This window comes from Octopus sinensis, unplaced genomic scaffold (assembly GCF_006345805.1).
Source record: "Octopus sinensis unplaced genomic scaffold, ASM634580v1 Contig16669, whole genome shotgun sequence".
In the NCBI taxonomy this organism is placed as follows: Eukaryota; Metazoa; Mollusca; class Cephalopoda; order Octopoda; family Octopodidae; genus Octopus; species Octopus sinensis.
The window spans coordinates 1-12,209 of record NW_021834494.1 but is presented as its reverse complement, the minus strand read 5'-3'; the positions used below and the strand labels follow the sequence as shown (position 1 = coordinate 12,209).

The 12,209-nt window shown below is 37.2% G+C and overlaps 1 long non-coding RNA gene across 1 annotated transcript; it reads left to right on the top strand.

Moving 5' to 3' along the window:
• The first annotated feature begins 833 nt into the window (after positions 1 to 833).
• LOC118761710 lies at positions 834 to 7,465 on the top strand. Its single transcript, XR_004997580.1, has 3 exons — positions 834 to 1,009; positions 5,445 to 5,448; positions 7,455 to 7,465. It is a non-coding gene; the product is annotated as an uncharacterized LOC118761710 (long non-coding RNA).
• The last annotated feature ends 4,744 nt before the right edge of the window (positions 7,466 to 12,209 follow it).

The following is a 12,209-nucleotide window of genomic DNA, read 5'->3' as shown; positions in this document are numbered from 1 at the left end:
ACATACATACATACATACATACATACATACATACATACATACTTATATGTGTATAAGCACCCAATGGCGAAATGTAAATCAATAAATATAAGAACACATTTTGAAAATTAAGAAATCATAGGATTATATTTTTGGAAGTGATAATCCATATTTTACGAATGAAAAAAGAAAAGAAAACAACCAAAAAAAATTATGCATTCCTTACTAAATACTCATATAACAGTGCATCTCCATTTAATGCCATGCCATGCCATTATTAATTTTCAAAACAGATACAAGTTTAGCTATTTTTCGACATAATAATCTTTTCTACTAAAGGTGCAAGGTCTGAAATTTTGTGGGAGGAGACTAGTCGATTACATCGCTCCAAGTATGAAAGATGAAGTTAATATCGGCGGAATTTGAATTCAGAACGAAGCGGCAGACGAAATACTGCTAAGGATTTCGCCCGGCGTGCTAACATATCTGCCAGTTCGCCGCTTTATTTTCTGGGGTGGTCGTGATGGTATAATAATAGATTATCCAAACAATGAAAGTATTTGAAAATTTTTCTCTTCATCGGTCACGGAATGACGGAGGACAAAGTTGATTCTCATGGCGTTTGAGTCCATAACGTATTTGGTTTGTGTTCAACTCTGTTGAAATACAGAACCAAACATGTTGCTATACATAGTCTTAGACATATCTGTCCATAGTGACGGTGCGTGCGTGACTTAGTGGTTTGAGTAATCGGCTCACAATCGTAAAGTCGTGGGTTCGATTCCTGGCGCCGCGTTGTATCCTTGAGCAAGACATTTTATTTTACGTTGCTCCATTCCAAAAGCAATTTGTACCTTTATTTGAAAAGGTGAGCGCTGTCACACACTGTCTCACGCTGAATCTCCCTGAGAACTTTGCTAAGGGTAGGTGTGACTGGTGTGTTCAGCCGTTTTCACGTTAATTACACGAGCAGGCGGTTCTGTTGATCGGATGAACTGGAACCCACATCATCGTAACCGGCGGAGTATCAGTTACGTCTGTACTGCGGACAAAACTGCTGTGTAGCACATATACAGGGTTACAAATTTGGAAAGCTATAACATATAGTGTTGATAGGCTAAGCAGACCGAAACATTGAAGTCTATATCAACATTATTCTTGTACCTTCATTCGTTCGTTTGTTATTTCCTTCCTATCCCTTTATTATGTAGTCGTTTGAGGCAGACGTTGACGATGGTACATCCAGATTTCGACACTTCTCTTGGTCTTCTGCTGCCCATTGTTGGTCGGCGAAATGAAGTCCTTCACACTTTGATGTTAACCCGAGTGACAACCGATCCCGTATGGGCTTTGATCTGGTTGTCATCATTATGAGCGCATTATGGGCGTGTTAGTTTGGTGGTGTTCATTCCTTTCCAAGCTCTTATCCACAATCGTGAGACATTCTTTGGCACCGAACACTAGGCTGTTGACCTGAGCAGGGTCCTTCATCCTAGCTGGTGACTCATTAGGAAGTGTTACCCAGAATCCTTCAACTTCTGGTACAATGTTAACACCACACACTCACTTGGTTCGGCCCACTAGCTGAAATCGGGTTCCAGGATCTGCGACTGGGAGCCATAAGTGAGAGATTAGGAGTTGAATGATGACCGGTGATGCCAGTCCACCAGATAATACCTGGCAAGATGCAGCTGCCAGACACTAAAAGGTAGTGCCTTTATTCAGAGCAAACCTGCACTCCATTATTGTTTTTTAAAGAAAGTTAAATTTGTAGTCTACAAAACATATTGAATCATCTTTCAGTTTTCAAATTGTTTTCGTTATAACTCGACGTAAAACAAACTTTAATAAAGTATATACGTATTTGAAATTATATGTTTGTGTGTGTTTGAAAGACGAGAAACCTCAACACTAGCTTGGCTGTGTTTAATATAGTATAATAAGGAAATGCTATGAACCGTTTTGTGTAATTACGGCATAATAATGGGATTTCTTTCTTTAAGCACATAAAAAAACCTGCATCTCTGGCTGAAAAGAAACGGAAGTTATTAGAAAAGAAAGTTTATTAAGAAGGTATTGCGCCAATAACTTCGATTTTGCTCATGCTTCTGTGTATTACGTCATAGCAATGTCTATCGCAACATAGTATATTCTCTCTTTTTCTTTCACTCTCTCACTGTATACATACATATACATACATGCATGCATACATGCATGTATACATGCATGCATACATGCATGTATACATGCATGCATACACACACACACACACGCGTTATTAGCAACATCAGTAGTATTTACTGAGAAAAACATTCAGTATGTCTTACTCAACGTATTCGTCTTGGGAAAGTATCGGGTATTGGCATGCAATGCTGGAGTGCACAGAAACATATTATTAAAAGACGAAAAGTGTCCAATAAATTGCTAATTCCGGATTTCTGTACCGTTGTGCCCAATCGGCAGCAAGGATTCACTATCAGCTGGATGTTTAGATAAATTTCACTTCTACTGATACAGAAAAACAGTGATCAACAAATCACTGGTTTTTTAAGTCAAATTTGTCTACGCATAGGGTTGATAGGGATACTTACTACTGATGACACGCAAGGATGCAGAAATCCGGATTTAGCAAGTTCACTGTCTCCCACAACCAGTGGCTACTTTTTGGAGCTGTACATCTATACAAGATATTTGTCAGGGCGAATACCGCAGTGATGTGGCTCCTTTACACTATATTCACGCCAGTAGGATATATAGGATGCTATTCTAAAACTATATTACTTCCTTCATTAAAGACGAATTTTTATCTAACCTTCTTTCTATTTGCGATACTACTGGCTGGTTAATTAGCGTTTTCTACATCAGAGGAAGTGAAATTTGCCTAACCATGCAGTTAATAGTGGATACTTGCCACTAATGACTCGCAAGAAACAGAAATCCAGCTTTGACAATTTTGAAACCCCTGCCAGATGTTATTCATCTGCAACTGTTGCACTTCTGTGCTTTTTGCATTATACGGCTAAACGAGATACTTTCACAAGACGAATATTGCAATTTTATGGCTTTCTGAAGTATATCCACGTTAAGTAAGATGCGCAGGAGTGGCTGTGTGGTAAGTACCTTGCTTACCAACCACATGGTTCCGGGTTCAGTCCTACTGCGTGGCACCTTGGGTAAGTGTCTTCTACTATAGTTTCGGGCTGACCAAAGCCTTGTGAGTGGATTTGGAAGACGGACACTGAAAGAAGCCCGTCGTATATATGTATACATATCTATCTATCTATCTATCTATCTATCTATCTATCTATCTATCTATCTATCTATCTATCTATCTATCTATCTATCTATCTATCTATCTATCTATATATATATGTGTGTGTGTGTGTGTGTGTGTGTGTGTGTGTGTGTGTGTGTGTGTGTGTGTGTGTGTTTGTCCCACTCTCCAACATCGCTTAACAACCAATGATGGTGTGCTTACCTCCCTGTAACTTAGTGGTTCGCCAAAAGAGACCGATAGAATAAGTACTAGGCTTTCAAAGAATAAGTCCTGGGGTCGATTTGTTCGATTAAAAGGCAGTGCTCCAGCATGGCCGCAGTCAAATGACTGAAACAAGTAAAAGACGTGAGTGTGTGCAGTGTGTACAACACATCCTGAACAGAATCTTTCGTAACGTCAAGAACAGCTCTTATGTTACACAATGGACCGGGCTGTGTGTCGCGTTCATGAGCAAGGCACTTTACTTCACGCTGCTCCCGTTCACTCATCTATAGAAATAAATTGCGACTTCACTGGGGCCAAACTGTATCAGGCTTTACCTTTCCTTTGACTAACATCGGTGGCGTGGAGAGGGGAGGCTGGTATGCATTGGCGACTGCTTGTCTTCCATAAACAACCTTCCCCTTCACTGGTGCTAGGCTGTATCGGCCTTTGCCTTTCCTTTGAATTACACCGGTGGCGTGGAGAGGGGAAGCTGGTATGCATGGGCGACTTCTGGTCTTCCATAAACAATCTTGATCGGACTTGTGCTTCGAAAGGGAAATTTCTTGGTGCAATCCCATGGTCATTCATAACCGAAGGCGGTCTTTACCCTTTTTATCTTTTATACCTCAAACAACAGTGACCCATTATAAGAGGCGATTTATTCAATAGTTATCTCTCAGAAATCACCATTGATAACTCTAACGCCAGTATGCACTCTAGAAGGCCCTTTAAAAAAATCGCGCTTCCTTTCGCCCTGAGCATGGGCGAATTTGATTCAAATGAGGTAAGTGAGCAGAGCGGTCTATTCCTATTTAACCAAGTGCATCCAAAAATACTCCATGTCAAACGAGCCATTTACTAACACACGGTATTTTTTATCATCAAAACAAGGAACCACAGCACCACAGCAGATCGCAGAAAAAACACTCTTCAGTACGGAAACAATCATATTTATGTATCATAGTCCACCCACACTAACCTCACATTTTCGTGAGAAAAAATTATCGTGTTTAACGGTTTCACAGGGATTCATTTGGATCTTTTGGTATAATGTACGTGTATAAAGTGTATCCATTGAGACCTGCTAAAAGGCGTATGAAAAGCACACCATCATTTACTGCCATTTCCTCCTGACGATGACGCTGATAAGAATGTGAGGCGTTAATAGATTAAATAATTTAGAAACGCTGTTGTTCGAAACTTCATATAAAAGACTAATGGGGGAATATCCATAATTCCTTAAAAATAAAATCCAGCATAGTCGTCTCTTTTATGTATAAACTATACAACACAAACACACATGTATGCATGTTTTTATGTATGTATGTATATATGTATGTATGTATGTATGTATGTATGTATGTATGTATGTATGTATGTATGTATGTACGTACGTAAGTATGTATGCATGTATGTATGTATGTATGTATGTATGTATGTATGTATGTATGTATGTATGTATGTATGTATGTATGCATGTATGTATGTATATATGCATGCAAGTATGTACGTACGTATGTATGTATACATGTATGGTATATTTATATATACAAGTGATTTTTCCTCCGTCTTCCCTTCCTTGATCTTTCCTTTTTCCTATTTTTCTGACGAAGAGCTCCGCTCGAAACGTTATATCCTCCTTTCTTTCCTTTCTCGAGCGTCCAGTAACACTATACTTGTTCCACGTCCTCGCGTTGTTGTGTTTTCTCTTTGTGTTTTCATGTTTGGATTAACTTTATATATTTATATATATTGTTGTATTTATATTATTATGCACAAATAAAGAACGGTGAGAAATAGTTAATATCTACGAAAAAAAAATCAAGTATGTATAACAGAATGTCCTTCAAGAGTAAGTTTCATAAGATTTGTTGTGGTCATATTGTGGCACCGCATCGGTTACGACGACGAGGGTCCCAGATGATCCGATCAATTGAACAGCTTGCTCGTGAAATTAACGTGCAAGTGGCTGAGCACTCCACAGACAAGTGTACCCTTAACGTAGTTCTCGAGGAGATTCAGTGTGACACAGAGTGTGACACGGCCGGCCCTTTGAAATACAGGTACAACAGAAACAGGAAGAAAAAGTGAGTGAGGCAGGGTTTTCCACCACCCCTTGCCGGAGACTCGTGGAGCTTTAGGTGTCTTTGCTCAATAAACACTCACAACGCTCGGTCTGGGAATCGGAACCACGATCCTACGACCGGCAGTCTGCTGCCCTAACCACTGGGCCATTGCGCCTCCTGTAGTCATATACAACAGTGTTGAATGTACTATCAGTATTTCTGCTGTTACTATTACCACTACTACGACCACTACTACAACTAATATGACTGCCGTTGCTATTGCCACTGACGATGACAATGATGATGGTGATGACAGAGACGATGATGTTGATGACGATGACGATGATGGCGACAACGACACCGGGCACGCCGCTGCCGATGAAAATTATGATGATGATGATGATAATGCTGCTGCTGTTGATGATCATGATGATGTTGACGACGACGATGCTGATGCTAATACAGAGCTGCACTAAACGGAACATATTTCCCCACAGTTCTTCACTTTCAGATAATTCTTTATTTCTATGGAGATTTCGCAGTTATAGAAATATGTGCGGCCTAAAATATCTTTTAATCTACGTACGGATATATCCAGGAGCTTATCTTTGGAAATTTTGAATTCAGTTTGCAAACTGCGCGGCTATGGACAATGAATTTACATTTAGTGGCGTTAATAATGCAACTGGAGACTGGGAAGTAATTTTAAGCTTCCTCTCTGTTATTCTTGGAAATAGTTGTATTATTCACAACGGGTACCCTATCTATAGTCATCACTGATACATAAGAATATATGTATATGTGTGAGTGGGGTGGTGGTGGTGGTGTGTGTGTATGCAATATATATATATATACGTATATGTGAATATATATATATAAATGTTCTGTTATATAGTTATATACATATAGCTTCCACGAAATTGTTATGAGTTCACATTTCATCCGATGAAAACGACCGTATAGTGAAAGACAGTAGTAGATCAAAATTCAACAGCATCAAGAATTTGGCTTGTAGAGAAATCGGAATTGAGACAAAAGAGTGAAAGTGTATATACATATATAAATAATATAGTAATATATATAATATATATATATATATATAATATATATATACAATCAAAACAAAAATGGGAAAAGAACGTAACAGGCGACCACAAAAACATTCGAACAGTTAGACGATGCAAAAAAGGACAGGAAAAAACATGGACGGGTCATTCAGAACTTTCAATCATCAGTCAAGAAGCAGAATCGTCTTTGCAGTTTCGGCCAACACACAACACACACACACACACACACACACACACACACATACATATATATATATATATATATATATATATATCGAGCACCATGGAATCATACATCCAAGATATATGATTTCAAGGTACTCTATAAATAGTTAACAATAAGTTAGAATATTCAATAGCTGCGACAATTAGTCTACTTGACAAATATGGAAAAAATAAAACAGCCCATAAGAACCACGTTAAATATACACGGTGCGTGCGTATTTGTATGTGTTTATATATATATATATGTGTGAGTGTGTGTATATATATATATATGTATGTATGTATATATACATACATACATACACACACACATATGCATCATGAACACACTCTCACACACCCGCACAAACAAACACACATAAAGTATACAAATATGTGTATTTGTGGAGTACTTTGCAATATATATTTAGATACACATACGCACTTATATATACATATATTATGTATATATATAAGTTCCTAAATACATACATATATATTGCAAAAACACGCACACACACACGCATATATATGTACAATTCTGTGGGTGTGTGTATTCGAAATGTTATTCTTTCGAATGAAAGTGTTATAGAAAAGAAACTATGACCATTGGGGATATAAGAATAAAAAATAACAGTACAGTATATTTAACATAAGCAACAACAAAAGTAGTTGCATTTGATAATCTGATGTGACTGAGGCGTCCAAAATAAAAACTGCACAACATAGAGAATGGGGCAAATATATAGATTTGTTTAGTGACCTGTAACGCGAAGTAAAACAGGAAACCAGAAAAAAAAAAAGAAACACAAAGCTAGATATTAGTAGCAGGATCAATAATTATTTGTTTAAGACATATAGAAGTTTTGTTTTTGATAATATTTCATGAGTACCGATTTGGGAATTGCTTTAAAGTTATGGCTAAGAAATGTAATGCCAATATTATGCACCATGTCTCCTTCATCCCTTGGAGAGCAAAGGAACGATTCGGAAAAAAACTTCCAGAAAAAGATATAGGAATTACAAAAAGATGTAAAGAAACGGAAAAAAATATCCAGTAATTTCTAAATATGTCATACGTCTCTGGTGGCAAACGAAGAGATATAATTTTTATTCTAGAGAAATAAGCACTTTCCATTGGCAAAATACATACATACATGCATATATTTATTTATATGTATGAATGTATGTATGTACGTGTATCAGTGAAGGTATATTTATATGCATGTGTCTGTCTGTCGTGTGTGTATGTATGTATGTATTATATGTATGTATGTATGTATATATATAATATATTATATATTATATGTGTGTATAGTGTGTGTGTGTGTGTGTGTGTGTGTGTGTGTGTGTATGTTTGTACCTTCTAACGAACGCACATATGTATATATATATTTATGAATATTGTCGACGTCATCGTCGGCTCCTCCTCGTTTCCGAATAATTCTTTCTTCTTCGTTTGTAATTTCTCATAGATATCGGTGTCCGTGATGGCTGTCAAAGTCCAGTTTTGCATGGCACGCTCGTTCATAGACGTCACATCTGACAGTCAGTGTTCGTCTTGGTTTGAGTTGGCATATCTTTCGTCATAGTTGTTTATCCTCTTCCTCTCTTCGACGATGTCCTCCAAACTGTTCTACGCTAATCTTCTGGATGTAATGCCGCATGATTCTGTCTTCTGCATGTTACTCTCAAGACGTAGGATGGATTTTGGTGTTCTTTGTCGTCAGTTTCAGTGATATTTGTGGCGCTGGGTATGGCAGAGTATAATTCTTTACCGGTACTGAGTTCACTGTAGTGGCTTTGGCACGGTAGTCTAGTGCTACTCGTGTGGTAGATGTAACTTCAGGTGATGTTTGATCACGACATCAATATTGTTGGCTTTGGCCTATTCAAGTACTGCAAAGGTATGTACATAGTCCGCGTGTTTCATTTTCATAGCTGATCAAAGTTTCTGTAGATGAAACCGCACCAGTTTTCTGACACCCCGACCGTGCAGAGTAGAAATCTTACAATCATAGAATAAGGTGGATACACACTGCACCTGGTTTGTAGCTTTAAGCTCTTGTTTCTGAAGATATGGTGGGTATTCTAAAAGCAATGTGGACAGCCCTGGTCGTGCTTACGTTCCATTCTCGACGCATTTCTCGGAGTTTCATTGTGAGTTAAGGATATTTCCGTCTACTTTTTTCGGTGTTATATTGGAGATGGTGGTGTTGAAATCAAGATGGATTGAGTTTGGAGGAGGTTGTGCAAGTATTTTGGTTATCTGTCTCCTGATTTTCAGGCCGCAGCGATCGTACACATTTGATTGTACACATTTTATAAGTTATTGAATGAGTCCTACAGTCCTTAGGTTCAATGAGCTGGCGAATGCTTGTTGGCGTTTACGGCAGTTCAGCGAGACGAGTTCTTGGCCAGTTCTTCTAACCGAAATCTTGATAAATTGTAGAGTCCACCAACGAAGCAGAACTTGATCTCTATATCTAGGTTGTTAGGCAGTATTTCGTATCGCATAGCTGCAATATACAAATAGAACAAGGCTGGGGCGACTACACGCCCTTGGTTTAAACTGTTAGTGATCAGAAATTATTGTAACCTGTCATTTAGATGTATCATCCGTCCTGTCAGGCCATCACGGTGTGCTTAGATGAGTACCATAAACGATCAGGGCAACCGAATGGCTTCAGATCCATCCACATAGTTGCGCATATTATGGTGTAGTATGGTGTCGAAAGTTTCTTCGAGGTCATAGCACACCAAATAGAGAGGTTTCTGTTTTCTGTATTTATTCCTGTAATTACATTATATATAATATCTCGTTCTTCACTCCTCCAGAGCCTCAAGATACTTGCAGAGATTCCAGCAAAATTTTCTCCAATCTAGGAGATGGTCGAACAGTATTCTGGTAAAGTTTTCCCCTAGGAAGCTGGAGTGGCAGGATGTTCTTTATCGTTTCCACTAATGCTGCAATCTCTTCCTTTAAAGATTGAAATATTATGGCGAGCTGGCAGAAATGTTGTCCTGTCGGGCGAAATGCTTAGCGTTATTTCGTCTGTCTTTACGTTCTGAGTTCAAATTCCGCCGAGGTCGACTTTGCCTTTCATCCTTTCGGGGTCGATAAATTAATGCAGCGGTCCTTTAGTTTCTCTAAGCCCTGTACAATAACTCGAAAGGTTAGACCTCCAGCCAGACGTTTCGCGACACCCTTAAATACTAGGAACTTTTCAGCCCACCCTCATACGCACACACACATATGCATGAATGTATGTATGTACATACATATGAATAAATATGTATATTTATGCACACACACACACATATATATATACACACGCACACACACATATATATATATATGTATATTGCCACAAACACTAACAGAATATTCTGCGTTGACTCTCATACTGAAACGCAGCTTAAAACGAATCCGCATTTTCTTTAATGAAGATAAATTGAATGTAATAGTCTATATTGTATTTTACTCGAAAAGTTTTCTTTCATTTAAGAAACAGAATTGCTTATCAACAAGTTTATAGCAGTTTTGTATGAGAGACACATACTCAATATTTATGATATATTTATATATAAAAGTCAAGTTGTGTGTCTGTCTCCTACGATTTAGATTCCTAACTACTCCCACATTTTGCGGTGCAGTGTAACCAAAAGTGGGTATCTTATAGTCGTGATTCATATCGAGCCCTTCTGGGTATTAGCGCGTGTCTACGATGAGTCTACGATTTAAAAAATAATTTACCATCATTGTTTTCCATTTTAAAGCATTTTTACAATATTATATAAGGGAAGTAACTCTCTAAAAATATCTACGATGAGTCAATGATTTAAAAAAAAATTTACCATAATTTTTTTTCCATTTTTAATGCATTTTATTTTTGCTATTTTTTGGCTATAACTCTCTAAAAATGCTTATATAGTTATTTCCCTTACAAACCCGAGCAATGCCGGGCGATAGTGCGAGTATTTTATATATTAGTTCTGCAACTGACAGATCTCTAATTCAAGAATTAAATGAATTAAGCTGGGTTCTTTTTCAAGCAATTATTAAGCAGAATGTCATTCTTGATATATAATTCTTGAAAGATTGTAATTCTTATGCAATAATTTGAGAATTAATAAGAAACTTGTTAATTTGAAGTAAAGCATCCATGTAAAGTAAATCATTTTTATAACTCAGGAAATATTTGGTTCTCAGAGTAAACATAAACATCAACATATTGATACATGAATGCATACAGTGATAAAGAAATCATATTGAAATTTGCGATAATCCGAAGTTTATATGGTATTAGATGAGTACCTGTTGTAAACTTAAGAATTCTGTCATGTCGGCACATCAGGATACAAAATGTGGTTGGTTTTAAAAGCAATAACATAAATAATTATTAAAGACATTACCAGCTCTTGGGTATCTTAGATAAAATTAGCAGGTTTACAAGTAGAAACAGCCCAGTGCATGTTACTGTTTGCCCTTCGGATTTATAGACTGACATGGCTTCTAAAAACCTGGTCTATAATCCTCTCACTTGTGCCTAAGAGTAGAGCGATTTTCTTGGATGTTATGAATATTTTAAAGGGAATATTTCCAAGGCGATTCCGTTTATTTTGGTTCTGCTTATTTTGATTCTGTTTATTTTGGATCTAAATCCCTCACCATTTCTTTTACGAAATTCTATTATTTACGTTTAAACTCTCCAAAAGCAAGAGTTAGTCATGGATTTATAATTTCTTTGTAGACAATCTAAAAATCTTTGTTTCTAAATAGTTCTTATGTTAGCAACCGACTGAATTTAATCATAATATCTTTTACTCATATAGGGATGGATTTTGGTAAAATGAAATGTTTATCAATCGAACATGGAAAAGAGTGTTCCTCAATCCTCAGGCGTTTGCTTTAATAGCTTCTTTATCTCTCCTGTTCCACACAACTAGTCTTAAAAATGCGTAGATATTGATGAAAATATAACATGCAATGCTGCTGTGAACATAGTAAGCTAACGAATATTATACGGAACGAAAATAAGACGTAGTAGTCACAGCTTTTCTCTTACAAAAAGACCATCCCACAATTTGTGTTTGAAGTAACATTATCAATAGCAACATGCGTGACTGGTCTATAGAAGAAATAGACATCAAAACCTATAGGATCCCAACATTAACTGCAAGCTTCCACTTAAACAGTGATATTTAGAAACTATATCTCAGAAGAGGGTTAAACTCAATATATACAGCCGTTGAGTGAAGAATGTTATTATTCAACAGCATCTGTTAAATAGCAGCAGTAAAAAGGAATACATTAACCAAATGTTCGAATTTTAAATGAATGGCATCCTTACAAGTCCTTCCTTTTACGAAATTCTATTATTTACGTTTAAACTCTCCAAAAGCAAGAGT